The sequence below is a fragment of the Monodon monoceros genome, unplaced genomic scaffold (genome assembly GCF_005190385.1).
Source record: "Monodon monoceros isolate NGI ecotype Baffin Bay Population unplaced genomic scaffold, NGI_Narwhal_1 Super_Scaffold_14, whole genome shotgun sequence".
Lineage (NCBI taxonomy): Eukaryota > Metazoa > Chordata > Mammalia > Artiodactyla > Monodontidae > Monodon > Monodon monoceros.
Genome location: NW_021703770.1, coordinates 9,135,585 through 9,159,427, shown reverse-complemented (window position 1 = coordinate 9,159,427; position 23,843 = coordinate 9,135,585). Strand labels below are relative to the sequence as shown.

The 23,843-nt window shown below is 46.0% G+C and overlaps 1 protein-coding gene across 7 annotated transcripts in view; it reads right to left on the bottom strand.

Annotated features, from left to right (window-relative positions):
- FAM49B (family with sequence similarity 49 member B) overlaps positions 1 to 23,843 on the bottom strand; it is a 155,175-nt gene that overhangs the window by 87,191 nt on the left and 44,141 nt on the right. The window contains exon 1 of one of the 7 annotated variants that reach the window (XM_029222838.1): positions 591 to 6,316. The exons of 5 other annotated variants lie outside the window; for them this stretch is intronic. The gene's annotated coding sequence lies outside the window, so the exon portion shown is untranslated. Of the gene's footprint in view, positions 1 to 590; positions 6,317 to 23,843 lie in introns of those variants that run through there. One more of the 7 variants, XM_029222843.1, reaches the window with a different exon arrangement.

Below are 23,843 nucleotides of genomic sequence, written 5' to 3'. Positions count from 1 at the left end.
GCAGCACCTAAGGTGGACGGTCTGGCCGCACAGGTGGAAGGGATGGGGTCACCAACTTCCAGGCGGGTTACCGGGAGGGCCGGGTGTCCGGGCGAGGCATGGCGGAGTCCGAGGGACAAGGGGGTGTGGACTAGGGACCAGCACCGGGAGAGAGGGAAGGAGAGAAGGCGGCCGCTAGGAGTAAAGGGCGGTGGGAGCTGCGGGTAGGGGGCGAACTCGACGCGGGGCGGGAGGGTGGGGTGGTGAGAAGAACCCGGGGAGCCAAAGGTCACGGGCGGCGGCAGGGTTCGGGGGCGGGAGGGGACGGCGAGCACGCGCGCGGAGATGCGAGTGGAAGGAAGCGGCGGAAGAAAGGAAGATCCGAATGAATGAGTGCCGCGGAGGCCCGGGTCGCGGAGGAAGGGGCCGGGGGCGCCCGCGGAGATGGCAGCCGCAGCGCCGGGGCGGGCCCCCGCGCCAAGGGATGAGAAAGCCCCGCACCGGCGCCGGTCCCACCGCACCCGCCTCTCAGCCAAAATGGGGTCGCGCGCGGAGCAGGAAAGAGAGAACTGTGAGGGAAGAGGGGGAAATGGTAAAAATAAATCACTCACCCTACGCGCGAACCTCCAGGCTCTCTCAGCCCCGCTCCTCCGCCCTCCTCAAGCCCCGACGGCGGCTCCTCAGCGGCGCTAGGGGGAGCCCCGGGCCCGGAGCGGGGCAGCGTCGGCAGCCGGACCGGGAGCCCCTCCGCACCTGCCCCTGTGGCGGAGCCGCGACGAGCCAGGCGGCGGCGGCAGCGGCAGCGGCGGTTCGGAGCTGGGAGGGCAAGTGACCCGGATGTACAGGGTAACGGCGAGGAGGGGGAGGGGGGAATGCCAGGAAGTGAGTGCGCCGCGGACCTGTCCGGCCGTGCGCATGCGCCGCGCGCCCGCCCCGTAAGGTAAATCCTCAGCCTTCCTTCCCCGCCCCTCCCCAAGGGGGCGGGGCGAGGCCGAAGACAGGTGGTCTGGAGGGCTCAGCTAGGAGACGAAGGGGGCGCGGCCACCTTCTCCGCTCCCCCCGCCCTCCTTAAAGGGGCAGCACTTTCGCGCGGAGATGGCATCTGGGTGGGTCGGGGTTTTGCAGACGTCTCGTTTTACAGATGGAAAACTGAGGTTCAGAGGTGACGGCGACCTGCCTCAGGTCAGCGAACTCAGAAATGGCAGAAACTGGAACTCGAGACTCGCGGGTCGGGGCTCTGTGCTGAACCCATCAAAGTCGTCACATACCATCATCCCCCCCATGCGTGGAATGGCTGGGCTGGTGGGCACGCCTTTCCTTCTCTGCCAGGTACTGAGCCTCACACTCCCAGACGCGGCAGATGCGCTTAGCAGGCTCCCCAGAGCCGAGAGGTACTGGGAGTGCGAAGGTATCGCCTGCGAAGGTATCCTGGAGACGCCCTTGGGAGGTGTTAAGTAATCAGTCTGAGAACAGAAATCAGGCGCCACGTGAGACTTGTACGGTGCTACTCATAGCACTTTCAGACAAACGAGACTTTGTTCTGGGGTCTGCTCTGGGCAAAGATATCTGATGGACAGAGAAGTTGAATGTGACAGAGGGCGCAGCTTCTTCATTTTTCCCTAATTCCCTTTTCACTCTGAGCATAAATGCTCCCTCTTTACCCACAAAACCAGAACATCCCATCTAGCTAGCTCATCCTAATCCTGTTATGAAACTCTCAGATTTTTTCATTAACACTAACGTGTAAACGGTCACAACGTTACCTCTCCCAGGGATATTTTCAATGTGACTGCGGAGCAGGTCGTTACTATGGAGGTAAATGGTTCTAAACATTTTGGGGTCAAGAGCCCTACTGAAAACCCCATAAAAGTATGCGCTTTTCTCTCCTGGAAAATGCATATATGCACACAAATTTGCACAATTTCAGGAGATTTTTGGATCCAGGAAGCCTATCTGTGAAACCCTGATTATGAACCCTTGTTCTAGTCAAATGGGTAAGATCCCAGTAACTATCTGGGCCACAGCACATGTAGCCAAGAAATCACTCCTTTGCCCCAAGTATAGAAGGGCAGCCCTTAACCTTATTTAGCCTTCCGTCTTCCTCCTCCTCTTGAGTTACACGGAGACCAAGTGATATTGGCCATATTACAAAGAAATGTGTTAAGAGAGTCATGGAGAGAGTAGGTGACTTTTTCAAGGCACACTCTAAGGGCAAGAGTCCAAGGCCTCATACTTTTACCCTAATTATCATACTTATGGATGATTTAGGGGTCCTACACTGTATCCATTATAATCTTCATCAATTTCAATTAAACACAGGGAGCTGAGGTTTTGCAAACACTAATGCTGAGAGAACAGTCTTCACAATCCAAGAACTCTGGTCCATTTGTTTGACACACCGACACCCACTCTTAAATAACCCTGGTCCATATCAACCCACCATCCTCTATTTGAACTCTATCTAGTTCTTACACCTGCTCAGTCCCTTAGATATGAGCTCTGAGTAATCACACACCTGTAACCCAATCTCCCACTGAGAGCAGAAATCTCTTCTGTAATATCCTCAACACCTGAACATCCAGTTTAGCTCGGGTATCTCCATTTTGGGGGGGGTATCTCCATTTATGGGGAGCTCATTATCACAATGGTCAGCCTCCTCTAATTGTGAGGAGCCTCTTCTTTTACACTGATCAGAAATTTGATGCCCAACAACTGTCATCCATTGGTTCTAATTTTATTTCTGGAAAGCAACATAGACATGATGCTGGCCTGGGGGAGCTTACCGTCCAGCAAAGAAAACAGTCCATTTGATGAGTGATAACCATAAAATAGAATGAGTCCCGTGAGGAAGATGCAGTGCCCCTTTCAGAGGCACCTTTGTCCTTATCAGCCTTAGACCTGTTCCTGATCTGTGTAAGAACTCATGAGGAAGCTCTAGCACTACCCCATGGGGGATGTCCTGAAAGAAGGAACAGAAAACAAGACCCTAAGTGCTGAATTTATTCTTCCACGATCCTCTCCTCATAATTCTGCATGAATGGAATCACATTTCAGCTGAGGTCAAAGTTTTAGGTTGAAAAAACAAGCGGAAGGATGCAAAAAAAAGATGTTTACATAAAAGCACTAAGCTCCAATGATAATTTAATCATGGTGGCTTGCTAGCATTTTTTTGAGTCCTTAGTATGTGTCAAGCACTATGCTATCAGCCCTCGACTCGCATTTCCTCTTTTACTTTACAAAATCAGTCATTGAGTCATTCAGTCAACACATGTTTTTGCCCCTCTACTATGTCCCAGGCACCATGCTGAGAGTTTAGGGTGGAGGACAGTAAGCCATGTGGTCCCTGCCCTGGAGGGGCTCAAACTTTCGTAAAAGGAAGGGCTATAAGCTCACAATTACGACATGGCATGATTCGTTGTAATTTAGGAGGGTGGAGGAACTAACCCTCCCTGGCATGGCTGTGAAGGCTTCAGAGAAGATGAGCTTGGGGCTTCCCTGGTGGTGCAGTGGTTGAGACTCCGCCTGCCAGTGCAGGGGACACGGGTTCGTGCCCTGGCCCAGGAAAATCCCACATGCCACGAAGCGGCTGGGCCTGTGAGCCATGGCCGCTGAGCCTGCGCATCTGGAGCCTGTGCTCCGCAACGGGAGAGGCCACAGCAGTGAGAGGCCCGCGTACCGCAAAAAAAAAAAAAAAAAAAAGATGAGCTTGGTCTTGAAGAGATGAGGCAAGGGCCATGAAGAAAAGGCAAAGGCGCATGGGCACAGAGGCAGAGGAAGGGGAGTTCACACATGCTGGGGTGGTAAGACTGTAAAGGACCTCCTCATATGCCAAGCTAAGGAGTATGAACTTACGTCCTGAAGGCAACCACTGGTAAATAGAAGCTTCTAAGCAAAGGAGAGACATAATCACATGTGTTTTATATCAAGATCACTCTGACCACAGTGTCCAATATGGACTACAGTGGGAGAGAGAATGGAGACCAGAAGACCAGTGAAGCTGTTGTGAAGTGCAGGCGAGCGATAATAAGAGCTCGTTCTAGGAAACTAGCAATGGAGAGGAAGAATGGGCACCAGAATTAAGATATTTACTGATGTAGAATCTATGAGAGTTTGTGACTAGCTGAATCTAGGGGAAAAAAGCAGGGGCTGTGGAGCATGACCCTGAGGTTCCTAGCTTAGTAGACTGATTGAATGGTGACACCATCCAATCCCAAAACCTTTACACAGTTTTCATTCCTGTTCTCTCTCAACCTTTATCCCTGTAAACGCACATTGCTTCAGCTGGTATCTTCAGATGTCTGCAACGATTTCCCAAATACTTTTTCCTATTTCTCCAGTCACATTTATCATTTTAATGGCTGCAGAATATTTCATCATGTTGAAATAGCTGTTTCCTTCACTTGCTAAAGGTCCACACCCTGCACGCCTGGTTCACCCTAGACTCATTTGGCTCCAGGCATTTTGCAAAGGATGAGTTGAGCGTAGAAAGAGAGCCTTTAGGTGAAGGGTATTGGAGAAGCATAGCCTCAAGGGCCAGCAAAGCTGCAACTCTCGTGGGAGAGGCTGGGCAACTGTACTGCAAGCAGAAATTGCGAAGCTGTTGAAAAGAACCTATCAACCGTGGGAATCCTGATGTCTACTTCCCTATGGAAGCTGGTTCTCAAGTCCTAACCCATCTAATCCATTCATTCCTTCATTCATTTATTCCCTCTTGGAGCAATGCATTCTTGTGAAGCAGAGGGCAATAAAGCAGAGCTGAAAGCAGCTTTATTTAGCTGTGGATTTAGCCCCGCCAGGGTTTTGAAGTCTATTCAAAACCCTTCACAAGTGAACCTCTCAGAGCCCCAGTTTCCCCACAAGTTTGTTGTAAGGATTAGTTTAGGTAAAATTTGTACAGTATTTGGGACAGAACGAAGCATACATTAAGTTCAATAATTATTTTCAGTCTTGGATCCTTCCCTGTGCCTCCTTGACTCCAACATTTTCCTTAGTTTCTGAGCACACCCACCAGGTGACAGTGCACATGCTGGAGTTCAGAGCCTGAATCTGCCAGAGTGAAGCAGGGCACTCACTTCATCTCTCTAACCTTCCATTTCCCATCTGTGAAACAGGAATAAAAACCTATCCACAGGAATGTTGTGATGCTCTCATAAATACTATATAGGAAAATATGTTCAAAACCCCAAAGCACTATGTCATTACTGACTATGACTGCTATTATAGACCTCACTGTTTTCTTGGTTTCTCCCCATTTAAAAAAATGATGACTTCAGCATGAGTTCCGTGGATTGTAATCACTGGGTCGAAGGATCTGAACATCGTTATGGTTCTTGATTGGCACGGCCCAATCGCTCTTAGGACTCTGTGAACAGCTGCTGCCATCGTTAACTCACATACACCATTCAGTATGTTTAAGCGCCTAGATTATAGCTTCTGCTGCCTCTGTGTCCAGTCTTTGTCCTTAATCTAACATTCAGGAACTTCTCTCGACTGCTGGTCTCCTCCTCTTCAAGGAGTGAATGAATACTGAATCCCTGAACAAAGAGGTGCCTTCCCAAATATTTCCAACACAGCCAAGGCTGAGAACTAAGACTCCAGGGTCAGGCCTTACAGATGCGCATCCACACAGTGGGTGCATTTAATGAACGCAGAAGAGCACGAGGAAGGAGGCCTGCGAATCCCTGAGCAGCAGTCGAAGCCTGTTCAGCATGAGAGATGGCATCAGAGCTGCCCTTCGAAAAGAACCAAAGAACAAAGCCAACAGCTCAAACCCAATACGTTTCGGTTATTTAGCAAAGCAGTCACCAGTCTCTCCGGGGCCATAAAGTTGTCCACATGACCGGACTCCCCCAGTTACAGGGTGTATCTGTGAGGCTCCTCACATTTCCAAGTGTAACACATTTCTCACAAGTGGGCAGCTCCAGTTCAAGTTTCACCAGCCCTCTGAGTGACCTGCAGGAAAGCAGCAGACCCTCACTGCCTTGCATCTGCTGGTCCTTGCCTGCGCCTCCAAAACGCTTTCCAGCATCTTCACGTGGCTGTCTCTCAGCCTCCAGGTTCAAGGGTCGCTTCCTCAAAGTGGTCCCATCATCTTTCCTAAAGTCCACCACCCATCATCCATCATAAAGTCTTCCCTTCCATCATCCCCTCATACGTCACTGGCTTCTTCTTCCTTGATAGCACTTATCACAACCTATAATTATTGTTTTTATTTTTGAGCTTAAAAAACATTTTAAGTGGGCTTCCCTGGTGGCGCAGTGGTTAAGAGTCCGCCTGCCGATGCGGGGGACACGGGTTCGTGCCCCGGTCCGGGAAGATCCCACATGTCACGGAGCAGCTGGGCCCGTGAGCCATGGCCGCTGAGCCTGCGCGTCCGGAGCCTGTGCTCCGCAACGGGAGAGGCCACAACAGTGAGAGGCCCGCGTACCGCAAAAAAAAAAAAAAAAAACACTTTAAGTAAGAAAAGACTCTCAACACAATGTCGGCTCAGTGAAGATAGAGGCCAGGGCTACCCTGCCCACTCCGATACCTGTCACTGTGCCCACCCAGCTCCTAAGAGACCCTCAATAAATACATGGAATGATTTTTTTGGGTAAAAGTTTGGGTAAAAAGAGAGGTTCCTGGCCCCCTCTACCTTTCTTTCACTCTGATTATATGAATAGTACATGTTGATTGCAGAAAAAAATTGGAAAATACAGATGAGCAAAAGGAAGAAAATATAAACAGCCATGATCCAGCCTCCCATACCATGTGGATACACTTCCAAATGTTTTTTTCTGTGTCTATACCCATATAAAGATAATGCATATATTTTTATAAAAATGGTTCATATTCTGAATTATCACCTGCTGTGTTCATCTCAAGATTTATCTTAGTCGCCTTTCCTTAACAAAGGTACTTCAGCACCTTGCTGTTAGAGGATCTATAATACGTATGCACTGGACCATGCAGCTACACCACAAAGTATTTAACAAGTCTACTGTTAGGCTACAGGGGAGGTTTCTTCAATGTCAATAAAGGTAACATGTTGTAATACAGCACTTCCTTCTCGACAAGCTTCCCATTTTTTCCCTCTGTGTTTGTATTGCTTTAGAGCTGTATTTCTACAGAACTGTACTCCCCGCCGCCCATTCACCACCTGGAGTTATTAGAGTCCCCGTCAACTAGAGAAGCAAAATTGTCTGCAGCCGGAAAAGCTGAAGTATGACAAAGCCAGGATGATGCCTAGGAGTTCAATTCGGGAATCTGCTGCCGATACAGGCGACAGAAATAAAGAACATGTTTTCTTGCCAAGACTTTAACGTAAAAAGAGGAAAAGAAAGACTTTCTGTACGTCTTCACTTCTCCTTCCCGAGCCCTGTTTAGAGGCCAAGTTTTTCCCAAGAGGGATGGGCTGGTCCACGGAGTTTGCTGCTGTTGCAAGCAGTCCACAGGCCAAAGCCCACTGCCCCTTTTAAAGCAGAGATGGCTGCAGAAAAGTCTAAGAGGGCACGCAAGGATGTGCTGCCCTTTTCCACAAACAGCTCTCTCAGCCCCTTGTGTGGTTCGGGAGCCACTTGGCATTTTCAGCTCTGACAGTCACACCCTCCACGAGAAAAGGCCTCCCTCTGCCCACCTGGCACAGCAGACCCCACTCCAGCAGGACCCGTCAGTGTGCCAGGGCGCCCGCTGCCTGGACCACCTGCCCACCCCCACTGCAGGTGGGCCACCTTGTCAAGATGCACAGGCACAGGAGGGGGTCACTGAAGGTGGGGCTGAGATGATATAAAATCAGAGATGGTGCCGGAGGGAGGGAAGGGAGAGGAAGGGCTGGGTGGGCCTTTCCATTCCTGGGCCTCACCACCCTGCGACCCAGAAACCCAAATAGAGGTTAATCTGCTATTCCACCACCTTACATGGCACCCCATCGGAGGCAGAGGGAAACTATCTGTAAAGAAATAGAATTCCTAATTGTGTCATCGGTCACTAATTTATCGATGCCATTTAAAAAAGATTTTGTGGGACTTCCCTGGTGGTCCAGTGGGTAAGACTCCACACTCCCAATGCAGGGGGCCCAGGTTCGATCCCTGGCCGGGGAACTAGATCCCGCATGCATGCCTCAACTAAGAGTCCGCATGACACAACTAAGACTCCGCATGCCGCAACTAAAAAAAAAAAAAAAAAACAAAGATCCTGCATGTCGCAACGAAGATCCTGCGTGCCGCAATTAAGACCAGGATAGCCAAAATAAATAAATAAAAATAAATATTAAAAAATAAATAAATAAAAATAAAGATTTTGTCTGAACTTACAGTTACAAAAAGGGAAGGGGGTGTAGGGGGATAAATTAGGAGCTTGGGATTAACAGATAAACACTACTATAGATAAAATGTATAAACAACAAGGACCTACTTATAGCACAAGGAAGTATATTCACTATCTTGTAATAACCTACAATGGAAAAGAATCTAAAAAACAATACACACATATAACTGAATCACTGTGCTGTACACCTGAAACTAACACAACATTGTAAATCAACTATACTTCAATTAAAAAAAAAAAGATTTTGTGTGTGTTTTCCAGAAGTACCATGGTTAGAGAAAAGAGAAGGGAATTTGGTTTGAAATATAATGATGACAGAACGAACTATTACCGCCAACACCTCTGATCAATGGTTTCATTTTGGCTGGTTTTGAACAAAATGATTTCCACTCATTTTATAATTCAATCCTTATAATGACAACATGAGAAAGATTTTATCGCTCCCAGTTTCCAGGTAACAAAATTCAGGTAAGGTACAAAAAGTTTTTAAGTATTTTGCTAGAGGTCACAAAGCTACTAAGAGATGGAGCCAGGATTAGACCCCAGGTCCTAGAGCCGTTTATATTCATGAGTCACTCAACCTTCCTTGCTTCCCACCCCTTCTTTCTTTCTACAAACATTAATTATACCACTTAATGTCAAAGCTCCTTCTAAAACACTAGACTAGTCATCTATAAAATAGGCACACGCGGAGCAAATAAGCCCGTGCGCCACAACTACTGAAGCCCGCGCGCCTAGAGCCCGCGCTCCGCAACAACAGAAGCCACTGCAATGAGAAGCCCGCGCACTGCAACGAAGAGTAGCCACAGCTCGCCACAACTAGAGAAAGCCCGCGCGCAGCAACGAAGACCCAACGCAGCCAAACATAAATAAATAAATAAAAAATTTAAAATATAGGCACAATAACCACCTAACTCACTGCTATTGTCAGGGTAAACTAAAATAATAGATGGAACATGAAATCGCTAATATTCAACCACTTTTTACTCTAAAAACAGCAATTACATACAGCTAAATCTAATAGGTCCGTGGTCTTGGCAAACTCTTAAATGGTTTAAAAAAATGTACATTACAGACTATCTTGGGTTTTGAAATTTGCGGTTTTAGTATTCAGACTCGGAAGGCTGTATATCACAGTGGCTGAGAGCTCAGACCCTGGACTCAGAGTCTGAATCCCTTAATTCTCTCATGTGTAAAAAAAAAAATAGGAAAGTAGGGACTTCCCTGGTGGCGCAGTGTTTAAGAATCCTCCTGCCAATGCAGGGGACACGGGTTCCATCCCTGGCCGGGGAAGATCCCACCTGCCGCGGAGCAGCTAAGCCCGTGCTCCACAACTACTGAGGCTGCGCTCTAGAGCCCACGAGCCACAACTACTGAGCCCGCGTGCCACAACTACTGAAGCCCGCGCACCTAGAGCCCGTGCTCCGCAACAAGAGAAGCCACTGCAATGAGAAGCCCACGCACTGCAACGAAGAGTTGCCACAGCTCGCCACTAGAGAAAGCCCGCGCGCAGAAACGAAGACCCAACGCAGCCAAAAATAAATGAATTAATTATTTTTTTAAAATAGGAAAGTAATGGTATTCACTTTCAGAATTAAGTTATTTCATGTAAAGCACTTAGCGTACTGCCTGGCAAAGGTAAGTGCTCAATAAATAGTAGTCTCTTCTATTATTTGTTATTATTGTTATTATTAATTAACTTGCTACTTTCATTAAGACAGTATTTGCATAAAGCCGCCCATATTAGCATTACGTATAATAAAAACCAGAAACAAATGAAATTTCCCACGATAGGGAAACAGCACAGTTGGGTTTGAAAGAACTGTCTTTAGAATTAATGAAAACCAATTTAATTAAAATTTAAAAGCTCCTGCTTTGCCACTTAGGGGTCATATAATTTTGAGCAAATCATTTCTTTTCTCTGGATCTGTTTCCTCACTTCGAAAATGAAGGGTCTGCTCTCAATGACTCATAAGCCCTCTCCAGATTTAAAGTTTATATTCCTAAGGTTCTAAATAAATTATAATCCATCAGCATCAAGGATAATAAGCAACCCCTAGGTACATAGAAAGATGATAGCAACATGATAAAATATTTTATGAATTAATAATCTCAACCTCCTTTAACCCTGTTTTTTTTTTTTTTCTGTAACAGTGATCACCTCCTAACAGAAGTTCTATTATGTTTATTGTGAACATGAAATAAGCAGAAGCACCAGGAGAACAGGGATGTAGGTCTGGTTGGTTCACCAATCTGTCTATCCCCAGCCACTAGAGTGATGCCTGGCACATAGTAGGAGCTCAATTAACATTTGCTGATTGAAAATTTGTGAATATTAAGTTAAAAGAGCAAAGTACAAAAGTATATACATAAAACAGAATGTCATTCATATAAAATATCTACCCTTATGGGGAAATGGCAAATGGGATCAGAGAAGTTAAAACTCAATGACAACACAATGAGAGCAGGGATAAAAGAATTTTACTTTCCTTCAATGTTTTGAACCATTTTATTTGTTCAAAAAGATAGCATTCGAACAGAGAAGCATGTAGAGAGGAGAAAAGTGAAAGAGAAATGGAAGTAGCCACGGGAAATGGGAGTGGACCTGAAGGAGGGCACGAGGAAGGGCCGGGGCCATAGGGGATAGAAGGCTCTGGGCGGTTAGTTACTCTGTGAATGGAAACAGAATCACAGGGGCAGAAGGAAAAGTAGGTAATCTGATGCAGAAAAGAAAAGCCAATTTATTTTGAACTTTTAATTACAAGCGAATATCTATTAAACTATTCCCAGGTTGATAGAAGTTCCCCATTAACTGCCTCAATCAACGGAAGCTTTGGTGAATTTGAGCACTAAGGGGCCCTTGGGGTGTTACCTGTTACCATTCTCATCAGTCCTGAGCCTTCTCTTGAGCTGCTGTTGTGGATGCAAGAAGAATGAGGCCCACATACTACGGTTAACTGGTAAACCATAGGTCTTTCATGAACCAGTTGACCGAAAATTCCATCCAGGGTCACACACTGGGGGGAACACACAGAGTACAGGAAACAGCCTTCCCTTCCAGGGGATGAAAGGCACACTACCTTATTACAATACAAAGCAACACACAACTGCCAAATAAATTGATACAGACAAATGGCCTGGAAAATTAAAGGGAAAGAATCATTCCTTTTGGTTTGGGAGAGTCCAAGGGAAGGGGGCAGGGAGGAGATGTCCAGCCTTGTCCTGAACTTTATCAAATCACTGGGCCCCTAGTGCTGTTTGTGGACTTAATCTTGAACCCTTCACCTGGTCCTGTCTTGCCTTTGGGATCACATGCTACTCTGAATGCCTCCAGCCTCCAACTGCTCGCTTGAGCTGTTCATCACGGCCATGCCTTTGAACTTTGAGCGAAGCAGGTCAGATCCCCAGCTGGGAGAGTTCTTGGGACCGACCCGTGTTTCTTGTTTCCAGCACATAACATAATTGTAATTGTATGGTGATTTGTGTACTTCCCTGAACACTGTGAGCTCCAGCAGGGCAGAAGCCATCCTGTTTTGTCATCGCTGTATCCCAGTGCTAGCACAGAGCCGGGCACCATGCCTGGTACAAGGCACGCACTCAAACCGTTGCAGCTTGTCAAAGAGATGGCATGCGTCCAGGCTGAGTTAACCCAGGCCTAGGGCCTTTACCCTACTCTGAAGCCCTAATATGGCCACAGCCCTGGAACCAGGGAATTGGATAAGCAGCTTAAGAAGGTGAGATTTAAGCCCTCCCCAAAGTAGCCAAAATGATAAGGTCATTAGCTGTGTGACCCAAGAGTTGAAATACAGAGCTTTAGACAGTACAATGGGGATAAGTCAAACAGGAGCTAAGAGCCTGGAAAGAGTTTAGATTCTCACAGTTTCGAATTTGGGGGCTACAGAAGAAAAGATATTGCATAAGGTTAAAAAAAAAAAAGAAAAGAAAATGAAAAGAGGAAACCTTTCCAAGAGAGAACCAATACGGTCCAAGTTAAGAAGCAGCTTAACTAGTTTACCTAGCTTCCTCTCTAAAATCCTGGTGCTGATTTCATGTTAGAAGACAGGTTTAAAGAGAGAGCATCCCTCCTCAGTTTCAATGCACAGAAGAAGAGAGCGGAATGCTGCCATGCCCCAGCTCTGGTCTTGTCTGAACCCACAGACTTGGAGAAATGTCTGTGGTATCCATTTCAGCATTTTATTTAACATTTTTATTTAATAGGTCACTTGTATTAATGAGTGCCTGCATCAGAGTTTTTGAATGAATCACCTAATTTTAGACATGGAAAGAACCTTGGAATTGACCTTTATCTGACATTTTGCTCTTTAGAAAGTGGAGGGGCCCAAGACAGGTCCAGAGGGGGCCCACAGGAGCACAGCCCCCCAGGCCTGGACTCTGGGCCCAGAGTGAGGATCACATGGGTTCCCGTCTACACTGTCAGAGAACTGCTGAGTTCGTTTCCAAAGGTTAGTCTGGATCACTGAGGCGTCAACAGAGTCCTGCAAAAAAATCTCTACTAATAAGCAGTGTGTAACATTCAGTGTGGTATCTGGTGTGATCTTCCAGGGTAAACAAGGTCAATTAAAACATTACCCTTATTTGGCCCTTCATTACTCACAAATCTCTTCCAAGGTAGAAAAAAAAAAAAAAGTTAGGAGACATGTACGGACGGATAAAGAAACAAGTGGGGCTTCCCTGGTGGTGCAGTGGTTAAGAATCCACCTGCCAAGGCAGGGGACACGGGTTCGAGCCCTGGGCCAGGAAGATCCCCCATGCCACAGAGCAACAAAGCCCGTGCACCACAACTACTGAGCCTGCGCTCTAGAGCCCGCGAGCCACGACTACTGAGCCCACGTGCCACAACTACAGAGGCCCGCGCACCTAGAGCCCGTGCTCCGCAACAAGAGAAGCCACCGCATGAGAAGCCTGCGCACCGCAACGAAGAGTAGCCCCCACTTGCCGCAACCAGAGGAAAGCCCACGTGCAGCAACAAAGACCCAACAGAAACAAGTGGAAATGCAGATTTCATGGGACTTCCCAATCACCTTTAAGTGAGGAATGGTATCGCTCTTGGTGGTAATACTGAACTACTCACAGAGTTCCTATAAATACTATTCCTGCTGTTGTGTCTTTGCCCATGCTGTTCCCTCTATTACACACACCCTTCCCACCACTCCCATACTTCCCATCCAAACTACCCACCAAGACTCCGGTCAGGCATCTCTATGGACGTTGGATAAGGATTTCAACGTGAATTACTTCCTGTTTTTACCTTTTTCAGTAACACACAGCCCTACTTAACCTGACGGTCCTCCTAGGATGTTTCAAAAAGACTAGCAATGGTATGAGGTTTGCATAGCACCATGTCCTCCATTGAGAAAAGAGCTACAGAAATACAAGGTAATGTTTTATTAATTTATTTCACCTGATTCCTTGAATTGATTTTTGATGGACGAATCAACCAACCCAAGATTAATAGCCTGGTTTACTACACTCATTTCTCTTTCCAAGCCACAAGCCAAAATAAACTCCCCCTCAATTTATAATTTTGCAAAATATGCTTTTGCATATCGACTCCTGAATCCACTGTGGTTATTAAAAGGATGGCTGCATCTGTCAGGATGGTCCAGGTTACTCTGTGGTAACAAGCCCTAAATCTCAACCCCAATGATGACCACACTGATCACTCGAGGATCAACACAAGGAACCCAACAACTCCATCTTTGTAGACTTTACCTGACACTCTGGATTAAGCAACTCTGTAGCTGACATCAGTTTCAAAGACATGACCCCCTCCTTTCTTTATCCAACCACCTATAAAGCTGTCTTGCAGGGCTGCCGTGCGGACTGGATGTGATCCTGTTTGTTAGACACCCAGGACACTGCCTAGCTTATAGGCAGCAGTTGGTAAATGATAATGGTGGCTAGTACCCCTGTCATAACCATTATCCCTACTCATCTTCAAATGATGATAATGATGTTATTATTATAATTCTCATACACCAGTGGTTCCTTTACTCCTCGGCACATTGGAATCACCTGGAGAGCTTAGAAACTACCAGTGCTTGTGTCCCAGCCCCGGAGTCAGTGAATTAATGCATCTAGCCTGTTGCCCTGGCTTTGGAATTTTGAAAGCTCCCCAGGTGATTCTAATGTGCAGACAAGTTCGAGAACCACCATCATAGAGGCAGCAAGATTCACATCTATACAGACACATATGTCCCTGTGTACACACACCAGCTGGTCTGCTCCCAGGTTCCATAAATCCAGCCACCTTTATAACAGTGGTGTTCATATCATTTGGGTCAGTGAGGTTATGAGTGGCAACAAATAGCCCCTAAATATTAACCCTAACGACAACTACGGTGGGCACCGTCCAGGGTCAACTTGATGAGCCCAGCAACCATGTTTTTCTGGTCTTTACCTGACACTGAGGCCTATGGAGTTTACCCCCAGACCTTGTTTCCTCTTTACTTTCACAAGTTTGCCAGGCCCATAGTAAATCAGAGCCAAAAAATTATACTAGTGGAGACAGATTGGGAGGACATCTGGTCAAAGGAGAGCCACCAAAACTATTAGTAACTGAGACTATGAGTTTGTTAATTCTCGATCCCCAAGACCCAAAACATAGTAGCCAACTGAAGAGAAATGTGGATAAATAGGTAAATTCATTATCATCACTAATTACCTAAAAAGAAGTGAAAAGCAGATGCAGAAACTCAAAAAGTACAGCATCTAAGTTGAAAACCTTATGGGTCAAGTGTTTACCAACCATCATTTTGATTTCCCTCTTTTGGTTCCTTTCTCTCAGGATGAAATTACATCTGCTGGGGTGGAAGTGAGATCAGGAGATCCATGAACAAAACAAGGGCCTTTCACCTGGCAGCAAAGCACAAGATATGCACGCTGGGTGCAGGCAACAGTATGAACACAGACATTTTGCCACTAGCACACGAGCAAAATCATCTCCTGCTCTGCTGGATGCTAAGGCTCTGCAGCGTCTGGAGAAAACTAAAAATCCAACTCGTTTGCCCTTGTTTGGGCCGTTTAATTTAGGAATCACTCTGGCTTTACATAAACTCTTTACCAAAAAATGTATTCTGTGTTGTGAACACTCGCGTTAACTTGGGGCCCAGGGGGAGGAAGCATTGTATACGATTACATAATAGTTACTCTATTATTTTTAAACCAAATGGAAGCCTCAGGCAGCAAAGTCAAAAGGAGAAATCATTTTTGTAAAATTATCTGAATGCAACCATCTCTCCTGATGCATTGTGAGCTAACAATGGTTCTGCTTTCCTCAGAAGCTCATTCAATTATCTGTTGCTTATCTGGACCAGGGAGAGGGGTTTTCCTCCCATTTAGACTTAGTTAAAGAAAAAAAGCAGGCAGGATTCCTCTAATAAAAGCCTGAAATGAAAAGCAATAACTACTCCCAAGGCCCTGCTTATTGTGGAGGAGTCACTGGACGAAGCTTTGCAGGGTCTCTGTTAATCTGTTTTCACTACATCACAAAAAGGAGAGGAAGAAATGTGGGATCCACAGGCTCAAAACACCTTGCTTTCCTCTCCTAGGTGTGCAATTACCAGCAAGCCACTTAACCTCTCTGAACGTGTTTGTTCACCTGTAAAATGGAAATACCTGCCTGACAAGAACGTTGTAAGAACTGAGAAAACATGTAATGTGCCTAGCCTTCAACAATGTAAACACTCTTTCCCCTGACCAGTGCCAAACTCTCAGGAAGCTCGCTAGAATGGGAGCTTTTTAAGAGAAGGGACAATGCCTTACTCATCTTTCGATACCCAGATCCTAAACGCTGCCCCTTAGAGAGAGCAATTGCTTCTTTAACATCTGTTCCATTCCTCTCCCACCAAGCAGCACCCCCTCATTCATTCAGACCTCATCTCCAATTCCAGGGGTGGGTCCGGAATGGTCTAAGCCAATCAGTGTTATCCCATTTCCTCTGCCACCGTGATTGGTTGAGAGAGCGCGTCCTGAGAAGATCCAATCCGAGGGAAGCTCAGAAATTTTGTTCAATGGCTCTGGGGAGAGATGGTAGCTCTTTCTTCCCTGGATGTAAACAAGCAAGCATGCGTTCTGAGAGGTACCAGCAGCCCGGCCACCACACTGGACAGCTATCCCCTGTACTTCTTCGAGCACGTGTATTCTACGTGGTGTCTCCTGGTGCTGAGCATACAGAAGCCCTGCTGGCAGCCCTCTCACTATTATGAAGGGAGTCACCAGAGAACAGAGCCAACAGACAGAAGTTCAGAGCCAAGAGAATCACTAAAAGAGGAAGCTGGAGCCCTGACCAAAGTGTGCCTGAAACCTACATTACCTCTCCATTTCTTGGTTATGTGAACCATTCAACTGCTTCTATCAATTATCCAATTTGAACTGGGTTTTCTGTCCCTTGCAACTCAAAGCAGCCTAATACACCCTCTTGCAAGGTTGAATGAATCACTGAACAAAGAATTGTGCAGAAGCATCATCGCTGTTCCAGTGACTTAACTCAGACTTCAAGTTCCCTAGGAGCACGAGCCCTCACTGGTCTTGGTCATCCCACGTCCCAGCGCCTGACAGAGTTCCTGGACCCTGGTCCTCAATAAATACTTTTTTTTTTTTTTAAGATGTTGAGGGTAGGAGTTTATTAATTATTTTATTTATTTTGGCTGTGTTGGGTCTTCATTTCTGTGCGAGGGCTTTCTCCAGCTGCAGCGAGCAGGGGCCACTCTTCATCGCGGTGCACGGGCCTCTCAGTATCGTAGCCTCTCTTGTTGCGGAGCACAGGCTCCAGACGCGCAGGCTCAGTAGTTGTGGCGCACGGGCCTAGTTGTTCCGCAGCATGTGGGAACCTCCCAGACCAGGGCTCGAACCCGTGTCCCCTGCATTGGCAGGCAGATTCTCAGCCACTGCGCCACCAGGGAAGCCCAATAAATACTTTTTAAAATAAGTGAATGGAATGAAACCAAAGCACCTGGGGCTTCAGAACCTCCCAGAGCCCCACTCCCCAGATGTCCCTCTATCAGAGGAGCCTGAAGAGGAAGCTCGTAGGATTTGGAGCCATCAGACAGGCCTGAGCTCAAGTCAAAACTCCAAATGAACTTCAGCTTCCTCCCCTGTAAAATGAGAATAATAATACGCATCTTCCTGCACAAGAAGGGCCATGTGAAAGCACTCAGGGTAGGCCATATTCAGGAAATGTGTATTTCCCTCCTTCCATTCAGCTAACCCTGCTTCATACTATGGGTTCTGATCCAGAGTTCAGAAGATAGAGTCATCATACGTACATGATGGTGGGCCACACCCCAGATCACTCAGCAGAGCCAGCCTTGGGACTGGTAACGCACACCCTGAGCCTCCCATCCTTCGACACAAACCCACTCCCTTTAGGAGAGGGGTCTTGGGCAGAAGGCAGATATAAAACCAGGTTGTCCAGCTTTCTGGCTATGGTGCTTCCTTTTGGCTTTGCTGGTTGCTTCCTCAAAGAGGTGTGAGACTTCTGCAGTCGGCAGTATCCCAGATCCGCACATCCCTAGAGGCTGTTGATTCAACCATTTACAGCAATGCAGAACTCAGCTCAACTGTCAGCTCCAAGAGGGGCAGCAGCCTTGCTTCATTCACTGGGCTACCCCCAGCACCCACAAAACACCCAATGAAATATTCCCTGAGTACCTGAATAAAGATGAATGTGTGGATAAGCAAAGAGCGATGAAATCAAGATTCTTGAATAGAACTGTAGTAAAACCCTGTTAGTTAGTACACGGACTGCTGGTTACGCAACAGGTAAATCAAAGACCAGGGAATGAGAGAGGGCTTCTGGGGCTGACAGGTGTGGACCAAATTCTGGTCCTGGAATTCTAGTGCCTACTCCTGGGGCCTCAGGCAAGTTCCTAAACTCTCTAAGCCAGTTTCTCTCTGACAAACACAACTACCAAGATTAGATAAGAATTTTTAAGTGCATCTGTAAAACAGGGAGAAAAGACTGAGAGAATATACACCAAAATATTAATAGCAATTAGCCCTAGGTAGTTAGATCATGGAAGGACTTTTATTTTTTCTCTTTTTTTGTGCATTTTGGATTTTCTATAAGGAACATAAATTGGTGGTCTAGTAAAAATAAAATGAAAATAAAAGTAAGGTGATGGTGATTAAAGCATCTAGCCTAGAACCTATGACACAAAGTAGGAACCCAGCAAATGTTTCGTCCCCATGAACACCCTTCAGACATTCGGAAACAGCCATCATATGTCTCCTATTTCTTGTTAAGTATCTCAGCTAATTTAATGTCATCCTTACATGACTTGATTTCAAGGCTCTCTTTTATCCTCCTCTCTGCAAAGGCTCCATCTGTTAAAACCCCACTCCGGGTATCGTATAAACAGCTCACAGAATCAGCAGCAGCTCTTGTTTGCTCATTCATCTGTTAATTCATTCACCGGGTAAACACTGATTAAAAACCTACTATATTGGACATCCTTGCTTTTGCCTAACCCCCGTTCACAAATGGTTCCCAGATTTTCTCAGGAAACATCTGCCTTCCCTCATTCTCAGTTCTTGGGCTCTGGAAGGTGCAGACCCGACCCCAGCTTCTTCAAGGGGCGGACATTTAATCCAACGTGGCCAGTCAGAGCATCTCATTCACCTGGCCACAGGGATTGGTTAGGAACGGGCACCAATCAGGGAAGACCAATCAGAGATATTAAGACTTTCGTTGAACTGTTGGGTAAGTGGCCTTTTCTTCCCTGCTGCTAGAACTGCTGACAGATATCTTGCCGCCACAATCCAAAAAGAAATAGTAGGCAGCACTGAGAGATGGAGAAAACCTGTGTAAGCCTTAGCAACACTGTCTAAGCCTCCATGCCTTCAGTTACATCCCTGTACTTTGCAGCCACATAAACCAGCAAATCCCCTTTCTGTGGAAGCCAGTTCAAGGTGGGGTTCTGTTACGAGGTCAAAAGAATCCTAACTCATGAAATTTGAAGTGCCGTGACATAAGCTGCATGCTGGTTATAAACAGATGAAGCGAGAGGATCCAGGCCACCTTTCTTGGCACCTGGTCTGAGGTGGAGAGAGCTACAAACAACTACAATTATTTAAAGCCAATAGAGCTTCCCTGGCGGTCCAGTGATTAAGACTCCACGCTTCCACTGCAGGCGCCATGGGTTCAATCCCTGGTCGGGGAAGTTCCGCATGCTGCGCGGTGCGGCCAATACATAAATGAGTAAATAATAATAACAACAAAAGAGCATTAAAAAAATAAAGCCAATAAGATAATTGCTTGAACTAAATACTACAGAAAGCGATGCTCAGCGCAGTGGGAACACAGGGAGGAGTCAGGGCAGGCCTCATGCAAGAAATATCACTTCAACGTCCTCTGTATCTTCATTCAGGCAGTGAGGATAGAATTACTGTTAGGGGAAGTCAACACTGTTGATACACAGTCATCTCACAGTAAACCAAAACCATGACATCCCACACTGCAGGATGGCCAATGATACTTAAAGCACTAAAGGGTGCTCTCTGGATGAGCCCACAAAACAGCAACAGCCGAGAGCAGGGTCAAACAGCCCTCCCTTGCAAGAATTTCATCCCAGTGTTACAGATGATGTTACACTCTTAAATAATATTCAGGTCAGGTTTTGTGATTTTGATTCCATGAACTTAAGTTTTCACTCCAGTTTTTCTGCCCATTTGGATTACTGTTGATCAAATCACAAAAACATCACAACAGGGGCTTCCCTGGTGGCGCAGTGGTTGAGGACCTGCCTGCCAATGCAGGGGACATGGGTTCGAGCCCTGGTCTGGGAGGATCCCACATGCCGCGGAGCAACTAGTCCCGTGAGCCACAACTACTGAGGCTGCGCTCTAGAGCCCGTGCTCCACAACGAGGAGTAGCCCCCGCTCGCCACAACTAGAGAAAAAACCCGTGCTCAGCAGTGAAGACTCAATGCAGCCAAAAATAAATAAAATAAATAAATTAATTAAAACAAAAACAAAAACATCACAACAGCCCTCTCAAGACGTATAACCTATTTACTGAATTTATTACCAAATGATGAGAGAGAGAGAGAGAGAGAGAGAGAGAGAGAGAGAGAGAAAGCAAGCCTCTGGTTCCATAAAACGTATCATGATGGGCTAGAAATGTGGCTGATTGCTGAAAACAACAAGGGCAACAATGAAAGCATCTCTGGGAACATCTATTTTGCTAAGAAAGGCCCTGAAGGTCGCTCTTTTTAAGTGAACAGAGCCAGTGTCTCTTAGATCTTTGATGATGTGAACTCAACAGGAGAGTTGTGAAGATAAAATAAGTCAGAAAAGGAGGACAGCACAGGACAAATTCTCCTTGCCTTTGTGGTTTCTAAACACATCAGCGATTCATTTGGTCCAGAAACACAGCTCCAACTTTCCAGAGCAAAGAATCTTAGAGCTGGAAAAATTAACACTGATAGAACACTTTCATGTGGTCTCAAGAGAGATTCCGGGGATTAATGGCAGGAGGGAGAGAGGCTTGAGATGCCTTGCAGATAACTGGGATTGCTAAGAAGCAGCTTGGTTCCCTCTGTTCACAAAGCACTTTTAAGATTGCTGTTGAATTCCACTTCTTCTCCTTGCGTGCCACATGACTTCCCACAAAGACTTTACCTCCCCTCTTCCTGAAAATGGGATTATTGTTTATCACACACTGACCAGGCCACTACTAGAGTCCAGGAAGAGTCAGACAATGGAGAGACCCACAGCGTATGACAACACGGGCAAGTGCCTGGTACTCGGTATGTGCTCAATAAATGCTGGGGATCAGCAACCCCAGGGAGACCTACCAGTCTCCCCTAAAAATAAGAGGGGTTTGGGTTGAAAGCTCCCAAAGTGAAGTTTTTGTTAATTAGTTTGTTTTTAACAATAAAAATATCATATGCTTATGCTTAAAAAAAAAAAAATTTTTTTTTTTGTTGCTCTGTGCGGCGTGTGGGATCTTAGTTCCCTGACCAGGGGTCGAACCTGTGCCCTTGGCAGTGAAAGCGCAGAGTCCTAACCACTGGACCGCCAGGGAATTCCGTAAAAAATTTTTTTAAAAAAGGATATACAGTAAGATATCCTCCATCCACCCCAGACCCACCATTGCCTCAGCTTTTCCTCAAAAGTTAAACAGGGGGGCTTCCCTGGTGGCACAGGTGTTAAGAATCCGCCTGCCAGTGCAGGGGACACGGGTTCGAGCCCTGGGCCAGGAAGATCCCACATGCTGCGGGACAACTAAGCCCACGTGCCACAACTACTGAGGCTGTGCTCTAGAGCCCGCGAGCCACAACTACTGAAGCCATGTGCCACAACTACTGAAGCCCGCGTACCTAGAACCCGTGCTCTGCCACAAGAGAAGCCACGACAATGAGAAGTCTGCACACTGTAACAAAGACCCAACACAGCCAAAAATAAATTAATTAATTAATAATAAAAAAGAATGCATCCTGGAATAAATGGATAAAGAAAATGTGATCTATTGTATATATGTATATAATGAACTATTACTCAGCAATAAAAAAGAAGGAAATCTTGCCATTTGCCACAACATGGATGGACCCTGAAGGCATTACGCTAAGTGACATAAGTCAGAGAGAGACAAATACCGTATTATCTCACTTATAGGTGGACTCTAAAAAACAAACAAACAAAAAAATCCCTAATCATAGATGCAGAGAACAGATTGCTGGTTGCCAGAATTGGGGGTTGGGGAGTTGGAAATATGGGTAAAGGGGGTCAAATGTACAAATTTCCAGTTCTAAAGTACATAAATCATGGGGATGTTAAGCACAGTGTGGTGACTATAGTTAATAATACTACAGTCCATATTTGAAAGTTGCTAAGAGAGTAGATCTGCAAAGTCCTCAGCACAAGAAGAAAAAATGTAACTATGTATGGCGATGTGTATTAACTAGACTTACTGTGGTGATCATTTCACATTATATCCAAATAAGGAATCATTATGTTGTACACCTGAAGCTAATAGAGTGTTATGTCAACTATAAAGAACATCTCAATTTAAAAAAAAAAGAATGGGGACTTCCCTGGTGGTGCTGTGGTTAAGAATCCGTCTGCCAGTGCAGGGGACACGGGTTTAATCCCTGGTCCGGGAAGATCCCACATGCCGCGGAGCAACTAAGCCCGTACGCCACAACTACTGAGCCTGAGCACCTAGAGCTATGCTCCACAACAAGAGAAGCCACCACAATGAGAAGCCCACGCACCACAAGGAAGAGTAGCCCCTGCTCGCTACAACTAGAGAAAGTCCACGCGCAGCAATGAAGACCTAATGCAGCCAAAATTAAAATAAATAAATTTACATATATTAAAAAAAAGAATGCATCCTGGAGATGATTCCTTCTTGGTATATACGACCTACTATTTTAAACAGTGGCCCAGTATTCTCCTGTAAGGATATACCATAATCCCTTCAATCAATCCTCTCCTGACATACATTTATTTCAGTTGCTTCCAGGGTCTTGCTATTTCAAACAATGCTGCAATGAACATACATTACACACATCTTCACACGTATGTGTAACTACAGGAAAGATGAGATTTATAAGATAAAAGCCTTGAAGTGGAATTGCGGGGTCAAAGAGTACTTGCACTTAAAATGTTGGCAGATGGTGCTGAATGGCCTTCAAAGAGCTTGGACTCACTTTCATTCTCACCAACAGTGTCATAAGGATGCCAGTCTCTCCACACACATTCACAAAATGTTTTCTTGTTTCTTAAATTCAAGGGAAGAAAGTGGGGGCAGAGCTCCACTCTTGTCCCACTGTCTCTTCCTGCCCCTGTGATATTACACATGATACTACTACTTCCTGAAAATTCTGCCCCTTGGATGCACAACCCAGAGATCAGAGCTTAAAAGAGAATGAACGTCAGACCCCCTGGTTTGCTGAGCTGGCTCAGACTGGCTCAAAAGAGCCAAGTACGCACATCTCTTCCCAAGGCCATGTTCACTGACATTATGTCGGTAGCTTGAACTTGGTCGTGGTGGAAGTATTTATACCATAGACATCGGTAAATGCTACAGTCAGGGCTTCTTTTCTTTCCCCTAGAGAGACCTTTGTCAAACATCAGCCCATCAATTCATTCTATAGTGGAAACTGAGGCTCTGCTACCCTTCTTTGAATATTTCTGCCCTCAATAGGGGCACAAGTTCTTGGAACCTAAGGACTGGAGGAGATCTGAAGGGACAGCTAATTATTCTGTCCTCTAATGATGCCTCTCCCCTAGTCCCTGTGCTGAGACCTAAGTAGTACCCTCTGCTTCTCTCCTCCATGCCTCTCTACCATATTCCCATCTCTTTATCACTTAGTGCTTATTCTTGATGATTTTCTACAGTGTAGTAATTGCAAACACAGACTCTAGGCTACACTAGGCAACCGGGGGTCAGATCCCAGCTCCATCATTACCAGCTCTGTGACTTTGGGCAAGTGGCTTGAACTACTACACTTTAGTTTCTTCATCTATAAAATACAGATGATAATGATAATGTCTTCCTTATAATTTTGTTCTGAAGATTAAATGAGTTAATG